Consider the following 11,186-nt stretch of genomic DNA (forward strand, 5'->3'; position numbering starts at 1 on the left):
AATGATTTAATGATCGAGAAAACATTTCCAGTTATACCGTAGCTGGAAATCTTGTGAAGTAGACCCTTATGTCATACCTTGTCGAAGGCCTTTGATATGTCAAGAGAAATTGCCCTAGAAAGGAAGCCTTTGTCAAGAGATTCACTAATCCTGTGGGATATAACCGTCAGCACATCTGCGGTAGATCTTGCAGAGCGGAAACCATATTGTGTGTCACTAAGAAGGTTATTCCTGCTGAGGTGGTTGACTATTTCTCTATTTAATATTGATTCCAGCAACTTACTCATAACACACAGGAAACTGTTTGGTCTGTACTGAGAGGGAGATGACTTATCACCTGAATTCTTAAATACAGGGCAAACTGATGAGGTCTTCCAGGGAGTCGGAAAGCACTTCTCCTTAAGGCAGCGCTTAAATAGTTTCGTAAGTATGGGAGCAAGTTCTGGTTGAAGCTTTTTTAACACTATAATTGGGATGCAACCAGGGGCAGTTGCTTTACTGGAATCTAGGTTCTTGATTAACTTGGCAACCTCATGCACGGATATGTGTATGTTACCTAGCACGGTAGAGGGAGCTCACCTTCGCAGAAGCCTTAGCAATGCCCTCAATGTTTTTGTTCCAACATATGTTCCTGTAAACGTTAAGCTGAGGAGTCGAAACGAAGTAATTTCATATAGTGTATATTTAGTCATAGCTATTTGCGGTTGAGAAGGTTTCTTGTAATTATTGAAAGAACCGAGCTTAGTCTTGACAGCATTGTACGTTAGCATCATTTTGTTTACAGAGTGAAGGTCTTCGGCATTGCCCTGGATATGTGTTCATTAGTTTTCCCCTCGTGCCTTATATAGAGCGTGGTCTCGTCAGCAATTATACATTTCTCAGAGTCAATCTTATCGGGGAGGTAATTTATGAATATCAGGAATAATGAACGTCCAAGGATGGACTCCTGAAGAACATTCGCATTTATATCATATTGTTTAGACGATCGATGACATCATGCGTTATTATCTTATTTTAGAAGGATTTAAATATGTATAGTATTCTTCCAGTAATACCAAAGAATCTGATTTTCCTGAGAGGATATCGATCCATACATTTGGATATATCTAGGGCTACTGCTCGCCTCTGCCTTATCCAGTCATGGTATATTATTTCAGGAGATTACACTTATATGCAGTTAAAAAGGCTTGCCTAACCCCATATTGATGGTCGAATAGAAGTTTAGCAACTATAAAGTGGCGAAGTAGACCATAATTAATTATGAACTCAAATATTTTGGCCAAAAGGAATGATTTTCAGATCATCTAGTGTGGTTTCTGTCCGTAAATGGAGGAAATGGTCTGCTGCGTCCAAAGTAGAGTAAAAGGCGACTGACGTGCAAGCATGTTAGCTTGTTTGTTTACCGGGCAAACAATTCATGATTGTTATAGAGTGGGAGAATTGTTGATCGCTCACTATTTACTACACTGCTGTAGATTGTTCAGAAATCACGATTTTCTAATTTCAGCAATTCGGTGCGTTTTCTCGTGGATTCGGTATATCCCCCCTTATCTGTCGTTACTTCTTTCTTACAATAACTTGTAGATTCTTTAAAATTTTGCCTATTTTTACTCAGCTTATCGCAGATAAATCTGCGGAATATTGCCCATGAACCATAGCAGCTGTGCATTTAAATGTAAAGCATTGCGGGGGGAGTGGGATTGCTATAAAACTTCTGTGGGTTAAGCATGTGCTTCAATTACTGCTTTGAACTATTTAGTGATCCCATTGGCGCACTGTATCCGAGGAAGAGCAAACATATTTCCCCGTGATCTCTAAGTGCATCCCAGTCAGTACCTTGTCGTTTTTAGCAATGGTCTTTCAACTTTGGGACGAGAGTTTAGGATAATTAGCATTCCCGAATTAGGAATGAGCAGTTGTTACTCAATACTTGCGAACTTTTGTCAGTAATAGCTCCACAAGTGAAGCTTTCTGGTCCTGATGATCTTGAGAGCGAGCTGGAAATGTTACTGTCTGTGCCAAAACAATGGGATATAGAACTGTTATGGATGATGCTACCAGTTGTATATGTGTAGTTAGATAAGCTAAGCTAATTACTCTGGTGTTGGGGGGGGGTTAACGTCACCAAACACATGTATTTGGGCGCTAGTGTCAAGGGAAAGTGCTACATCTATACTGCCAGAGACATGGTATATTAGAGTGCAGTCCTGGCTTGAGAGATAGCGATAAAGAAAATATAGGTAGCTGAAGCCATGTTGTAAATTTTGTTTAAACACATGAAGGACTGATCCTAGATAGATTACCTAGTCATGGAGAGGATGTTACGAATATAGACTTCAAGTCCGTGCAGTGTATGTAAGTGTCCTTTCGGCAAAGTGGAAGATAAGCAAACATGTTTATAATGTTAGAGAGGATGAAGAGATGCAAGGTAGTGAAAAGATATCCGGGTAGTTTACTAGGAGAAATGATTCCACATTATCTAAGTTTGTTCTAAGTTGACGAATCGTTGTTCGAGTGTGTGGCTGTATTGTCTACTTTATATAATAATAGTCTTTTTAAATTTTTTTCCACGTTTTCCCTGTTATTGATAGTATTTTCTACAACGTTCGCTATATTATTTCCTTTGTCAATCTTCCACATATCTTTCATTTAACTTTAACAAGTTCCGTATATGTACTTGGTTTTAACGTTTTATTTGATGATAGCCACTGCACAGTTAAGACAGTAAATCTAGAATTTTACAGTATCTTGCGTTGTTGTTTACAATTATAACGCCTACGCAATTATTATTATTATTATTATTATTATTATTATTATTATTATTATTATTATTATTATTGGCTCACATGGAGCTTTCACACAAGTCAACAAAAGATCTGATTGGAGACCTGTGATGACAACTTCGCTTCTGGAATTTGCTGCCTATTATGTCTGTTCAGACGTCCAGCTCTCTCCGCCTCTTTATATAGCATTTGCGAATAAGTTTGCCTCATCGCAGCAGCCGCTTACATTTATCGTTAGCAGTGGCCATTGGTCTATACTGGAATTTGAGTAGCACTAAGCCTCCCCAACGTCCCAGTTCTCTTCGCGCTCTCTCCTCGTCTTTCCATCCTCCTTGACCCTTCTCAGCTCTTTGGTATCATTTGGGAAGGGGGAGAGACGGTGATGAGACAATGGGAGGGGATGCGTGATGGGGGAGTGTAGAACTTGTAGATATGCAGCTTCGGTGTTCTCCATTCCATGTAACGATTCTTCATTATATTGTATTATTGTATTATTCTCCGCATTCAAAGGTTTTCCTTAATATTTTAGTCGTTGTATTTTTGCAGCGATTCCTCTGATTCCAATTTCTGCCATTATTATTATTATTATTATTATTATTATTATTATTATTATGATTATTATTATTATTATTATTATTATTATTATTATCATAGAGAAGAAAATGAGAACTGGAGCAATTATGCCCCATTAGTATTGGCAATAAGTCGTATACACGGGGTATAAGCACATATTATCCTGATCGTCGTTTTTACGCTAAGAGTAGTGTGGAGTCGTTTGGAACATCAATTGAAAAAACTACGAATCCACGATGTTTTAGGCGGCCTCCAGACCTCTGCTATTTAGGTACCTCTTCTTAGGAAAACCCTTGATCTTTGAAGTTCCTAGTTTGGAACAAGGATTGAGAAACATCCTCTGGAAATGTATCCGATTTTTTTCAGGAAGATGTTCATAAACCAAATCAGAATTATTATTATTATTATTATTATTATTATTATTATTATTATTATTATTATTATTCAATTACAATAAATTATCAGAAACCTTTGATTTCTCGGTGGAAATGGCCATTGGTACCCTCTTGTTCTTTTTATAAACATAGACACCCAAAAGCTTAATTTTTTTTCCAGTGGAGGTCTGATGAGTGCCCTTTATCTTTGCGTTCCTCCCGTCCTATTAATGACTTTTTGCTATGGAGCCATTATTGAATGGCGATGCCCGTTTATCAATATATTGCGATGTATGTATTTTTAGTTATTCGTCGTCGTATCCTTTGTTTCTGTATCTTCTTGTTCATTGCGATATTAAAGTTACGAATTATTTTTCGTATTCTATATAGGTTGGTTTCGGCATTGCAGAATATTCCGAAAGATCTCATGTTTTAATAATTACTATCTGGTTTTCACTTGTTTTTGTTTTCATAAATATTATCTTTTCAGTCCTCCTCTTGATTCTGTTTTTTTTTCTCATTTTTTTTTCCGAGTCTTATCCATATTGTTCTTTATGCGTCTATGTTTATTAGTGTTATCTTTAATTTTTTTTGTCGGCCACATCCATTTTCATCACTCTGGTTAGTTCCGTGTATTTCCTTAGATCATTCATCTCCTATGATATACTTGAACAGTGAAATCTAAGATTCGCAATTTTTTTCATTAATTACTAGCATGCCGCCGTTGTTTCCCAATCATAAAACATGCTTACACGTTATATTTTAATTAATACATAAACTGAGACATGTGCGCTTGAATATTACCTTTTTTTCCAAACACTTTCCCTCTTGTAAGGGGAAAAATACTCGGGCTGTGATGGAAAGGAACACTGAATCGTATTGAATCATGTCCACTTACAATTAACATATCTGGCCATTACATTTACAGAGTGTTTCAAAATATATATTTTTTTTAATATATGTTATTCGACCGCACATGCTCGGCGTGAAATAGATGAAAACAGTAACACACCCGACAACCTCCACGTAACAGTTTGTAAAGTTTTACTCCTTACTATCCTTTTCCGGATAAAAATTGATTAAAACGTTTGCCACGTATCTAAATATTCTATATACTAATTGGTTTGTATGTAGATCAAAAAATAATTGAGCATATAGGTTTAGAAATGTCCTCAGCCATATTTTAACTTCATATACATATATATATATATATATATATATATATATATATATATATATCATCAACTTTCGTCTGCTTGGGTTGGTTATTATTCTGTATTTCCATATCTTTTCGGATTTAACGTTTCCGTTTGAAAGTGCTGCTGTCTATTATGTCTGTAAATCTTTTTTTTCTGGATGCCTAAGATGCATTGATTTGCAGAGTTTCTAGTGTAGTGTTTTTCCCTTATGACCGGGTCGGTTATTATTTTCAGTCTGTACTACTTTTCTGCATTTAATAATTATGTGGTTTATGGTTTCGTTTCTATTTCAAGATTGCCTATATTTGCTGTTTCCTTGTATTTAGTCGATTTTAGACTTGAAATAAATAGCCCTATTATTGCCTCTTTGTTTTACTGTAAATTATGTTTCTGTTTCTCTGTTTACTCTATTTTCGTGACCATGTCGATGATTTTTTTGTTTATTTCTGTATTTTTCATCTTTATGACTTGTTCTTGTAGCTGCTTCTATTCTCACTTTCTCATTATTGTTGTTATTATTGTGCAGTCTCATCCTGGTCTTGATTTTTTTTATTATTATTTAAAATGAAGATTTCAACGATAGTTCCTCGGAAATAATTTTTCCTCAGAAAACAAGCAACATGATAAAATAGGGAGGGCTTATGAAAGGGAAAGTGGTGCCATGCCGTTCCGTCAGCATCTTCTGATATTAATGGTTGTGAAGATGCCAGTTTCTATTAAAAGCGGACTAAACTGGTGACAGTCTAATGTTGGGGAAAAAGGTTTTCATTCCCAGCGACAAATTTAATCATGAGAACAATAAAAAAAAAGAATTTCGCGATGTCAACGGATGCGAGTGGAGACGATGATGTGTAGTCGTTAAAAGAGAATTCGTGTCGAGATTTGAACATAAAAGTGGCCGGCGGTTTGGACGGTTTTATTAGATTTAAGAAGTGGTAGTGAGAAGAAAAACGGCAAAGCCAATATAAAGTAAGACTGTAAATGAAAAAAAATACAAGATTAAGATGAGAAAATAAATAACAAAAAAAAAAGCAGACGAAAAATCTATCAGTATAGAATTTTTGTAAAAAGTAGTTTGGTGTGTTTATCGACGGGATAGCGTGCATACAAATAAAAATAGAGCAACAATGCAGTTGGGTAAATGAGGTGAGAAATGTTTATGGCCCTAAGTTCAATCAGTAGAGTGTATAAATGCACATTCACAGACGCATACACAGATGCACATACCTATATATATATATATATATGTGTGTGTGTGTATATATATGTGTGTGTGCGTGTATATATATATATATATACATATATATATATATATATATATATATATATATATATATATATCCGTGTGTGCCAGTGTGTATGCAAAGAGAGATATAGATAAGAAAAAAAGTCATGAGATCGTCAACGTTTCGTCTTTTTTGTAAAAAATTATTCTGGATGAATGAATTGAAGTTTGTTTAAATCTATTAATCCTGAAAATGTTTTACAATAAAGGGGATACGTTGAGGAACGTTTAACTTGGATTTTTTCTCTCTTCATCTCCTTATCACGTCGACATACTAGTTATATCACACACACACACACACACACAAGCACACATATATATATATATATGTATATATATACATAAATAGTATATATATATATATATATATATATATATATACATACATAAATATTAGAAATTCAATGTAAACTCTGTAATGTAGAATTCACAACAGTTTATTGCTCAAGAAGGAAGACAATATTAAAACCACATATGTTGTATATTCTGTGTAGTTTTCAAGAATATGTCTGTTGGTCTGGTTTCCACTCCGCTTAACATTAAATCGAAACGATCATTTTTTTTTCTCTCCTTTCACGTTCCAATTAATTCTACTTTAACATTACGCATATAAACTAGTGTTAATTTGTTCTTAAAGTAGAACTCATGGCTCATCTATAAAATAGATATTTTGTCTGCCTTTTGTCTGGATAGGGTTTTCGGTATAATCACTTTCATTTCACTTCATCTGGTTAGCGTGAGCAATCAAGACTTTTGGATCTCATTACGAGACCAATAATAACTTTTACATTTAGTATCTTTTCCTTTGGGAAAATATGTTACTGCAATTGTAAGATGACAACTTCGCTTTTGGAATTTGCTCGAATTATTAGCACAATTGCAATAAGATTATTCTATTTGCGTTCCCACATCGAACACATCAACATTTTATTTAGATTATATACATTTTTTAAAATGTTACCTAAGCGAGTCTGTAATTAATTAATTATCCCTTGACATCGGGAAATTCTTTTTTTTATTGTTTTCATAATTAACTATATACATGTCTACTTGCCCGGAGATAATATTTATTTGTTAGGATATGGTTCACAGGAATTGAAAAAAAGAGGTCAAAAATGTTTTGGAACAGATACGCTAATGACAATGGTTATTTAATTTATTTTATAACTAAACATTTGATAAATATTTAATTTCACCGGTCATAATATTTCCTATAAATTATATATTTAACTCTACGGATTGAATTAATCAATAAACCGTAAGAACCCTTACGGAGACAGACAATGAAACTAATACATGATAGAACTATAAATAAAACTATTAAATAACAGCACATACCGTCAGAAAAAAGTGGTGCCTTACTGAATTTTTGGAAAAAGTACAGTGAGAAGGTCGTAACTCTGTAGAAAAATACATTTTGAAGAACAAAAGAACCTTCGTTTTAATGGAGCAATCCGCGCGTACGTAGTTTCTTTACTATCGGTCTTTACTTCCTTTCTTTTGGAACTGCTCCCGTACATATAGCAATCCATTGTAATACGTATTTATTATAATAAATTTAAACACAAAACTTTGTAAAACAAAACTTTGTAAAATAAAATAGGAAACCATTATATAATTAGAAAAGTCCATGGTCATTTCTAAGCTTAAATGGTATTTGAGGAGAATAACAAAGTAATAACAGGTAGTAACGTTGAGGACACATCGACTACGCAAAGATGGATTTAGACGTGTCGATGATGATGAACAGAAGTCCTGAGTCCAACGTATAAACACTGGCATGCTTCAAGAGTCAATAATGACCCGAACCTGGTATTATCTTTATAATAACCTCCCAAATAAATGTATAAGTTCATCATCATATTCACAGGCTACACTAACATCTATTGTATAATTAAAAAGGCTAACAACGATCAATAACATTCTGCCTTTTTTCTTGTTCACCCTTAAGCAAGTTGCGCAAAGGGGCACAGGGTGGCTGGTTAATTTTAACGCATCTAAAATTAAGGTTCTACCCCTATAAACGCTCGGATTCCCATTTAACCCTATTTAATACAAACATCGCTTGTCTCTGAAAAGCTTCCTGCTTCAACAAGCTTCAGAGCCGTATCTACTCCCCTGGCCTGAAATGAAAGTCTGACCATAAAATCTGCTGGCAGTTTCGCTTGATCAATAATGGAGCCAATTTACCATTCCCAATGGTATTTTACACCCGCCGCAATCCTCCACCTTTTTTAGAGCAAAATACGTCTTTAAATACTATTGCCAGATCTTAAAATGAGCACCCTATTACACGAATTAACAGACTTCAAAGCAAGTTTCGAAATCTATTAGGTAAAGTGGTTTTTCTACTCCGTGCAGCCTATTTTCCACAGAAGAGACGATGCAAACCTGTCTCTGCTCTATCGTTATTTCCATGGCTCCTTTGGATTTCATCAATACTCACTCTTTTCAAAATGTTCACAAAATGCACCCGTCTAGCTATATCCACTATCAAGAAATTCTCACACACTCTAACTGTCCCTAAGTCTAAACGCAGATTCCATGAACGAGTAAGTTTTCTCTAAAATGCCCACCTGTTCTTCCTTGATTAACCGAGAGTCGATTTCGTCCCATGGAAATGAGTTCACCTTCTACTGTCCTCTTTAATAATCAACCGTGTTACAATTTCCAACACTATCAATCACTACTTTGTTGACTAAGTAAGCATTGTACACTCATTAAACATTTTCCTCGAGTTTCCTTCGAGCCTTGATAAATGGTGACTCCGTTGTAAAAAATAATCATTGTGTTAATATATTTCAATAAATGTGATTTTTTCATGTCATTTCATAGATATAACGAAAAGAAATAAGCTTGAAGGAAGATAGGCTATATTAGAGTCCATCATATATTTACGCTACACACAGGAATTCCCATCTGTTGAATAAATTAAAATATAATTTTACATTTAAACCACAGCATGGTCAACTTAAAATCCGATATCAGCAGAGAGTAATAATGTGATCTTCTTACGTTTAAAAATGTTATCGATTTCGTTCATTATTTCAGATTCCCCATCCTATTTTTCATCAATCCACTGACAAACATTTAACCTTGAGTTTCTTTTCAACCTTGTGAGTAGTAATTCAATCTTATACTATACAAACAAAAATTAAATGCCGTAGACTCATAAACATATAAATAAGATTATGATTCATCATTGTCAGTTCAGTTTTTAAAAGTAGCAGATTTGAATAGGTACGAAGTAAGTGGAGATTAAAATATCAAAACATGAAATGTAACGAAACTAAAATTTATCTCTATAGTGCCAATGCGTTTCCATGATTTATTAAAGAAAATGTCTCCAAGTTGTGCTAACTTCTAAAAAAGTTTCCTCACAATGGATAATTTAACGAAAATGTATTCGTCAAAGTCCTTGGCTCTAACTAACATAATTGCTGAATATGAATATATGATAACATATAGCGACATTTAATTTGTTGCCCTAGGACAGAAGTATAATTGAGATAGTTAATTGAGGAACGCACAACTACCGATCTAATTAGGAATCACATGCTATCTCCAACCTTATTCCACGCAGTCAACACGCAGTGTCTCCTATCGTTTTTTCTTCCAATCCCGTCCCTTCCTCCTGGTTTTTCTTCCGTCATTTCTATTAGAACACTTTATTTTGAATCGAACTATGCTACAATGTATGGCCGCTTTTCTATTTGGATTATTTAGGTTGGAAATTTTAAAGATGTTTTGAGATCTACATAAACTTTTCATTCATTGGCTCAACCCAGAAGCATCACATTAGAAGTGTTTTCTTCCTTAAAGTGCATTCACCCTCTTGTGAAACTGAACCATGGATTCCTTCATTGCAAAAGGTTGGTAGTTTGCTGTCGGACATTGTATTTTAAACAAATTAATAATTATTTCGAACACTTTATTATGTCGACATCTGTATATTTGAAGATATTTTGGGCATGCAGATAGTGAATGACGCAATGTATCCCGATCATGTTTGCACAAAGAACACAGGTCTGAATCAGTATATCGCCGTAATTTGAGATTGGGAAAGATTATTTTTGTAGAAACTAAACGATTTTATGTCCAGAAGTATGATTGCGATAGTTAAATTATTTCAAAAGTAGCAACGTTAAAGTGATAGCTTTTAATGTCATTGTGAATATCGGTTCACCATGACAGTTTTCATATCTGGAACAGTTATTTCATAAAAGAAAATTACATGATGTTTGGTTAAAAAGAACTTGCTGCTAAAAGTCAGAATTTTATATTGAGTGATTAAATGTAAGTTATTTAATTGCGCGCTGTATATATTAGAAGCGTATTAAAAAGGTAATTTTGTAAAACTCTGTTATCTAACGTTTATTTCACTCACTCCTCTGTTTATATCTACGCTAAAGGCTATATTTACTGTGTGAGAAGAATATTGATTTTGAAATAGGCAAGCTATGTTAATCAGAAAATAATTCCTTATCATATTTCTTGACTAAGAATGTTGCCAAATTCTTATATTAAATTACGTTGCATTTATATTAATAAAATGGTTTGAAAATATATATTTTAAATAAATTATTATATAGTCTACAACAATATTCCAATAATTAAATAGTAAATTACATATTAACGAAATATTTTAACACCACGCAATAGGCAGGCAGTGTCTTATATCGGTTCTTCTTCCATTCGTGTGCCCCCTCCTTGTTCTTTTTCCAGCAGATCGTCATTTCTATTAAGAGGGCACGTTATTTTTAATAGAACTATGCTACAATGTGTGACCGCCTTTCTGTTTGGATTTTGTGGGCTGGAAATGTTTAAGATGTTTTAAGAAATTGTTCAATCATTGTCTCCACCCAGCAGCTTCACATAAGAAGTGCTTTCCTTCCTCAAAGTGCATTCACTCTCTTTGTTATACTGAATCATGGGTTCCTCGATTGAAGCAGATTACTGGTTTGCTGTCACA

Source organism: Euprymna scolopes, chromosome 42, assembly GCF_053919585.1.
Source record: "Euprymna scolopes isolate OS-2025 chromosome 42, ASM5391958v1, whole genome shotgun sequence".
NCBI classification, from domain to species: domain Eukaryota; kingdom Metazoa; phylum Mollusca; class Cephalopoda; order Sepiida; family Sepiolidae; genus Euprymna; species Euprymna scolopes.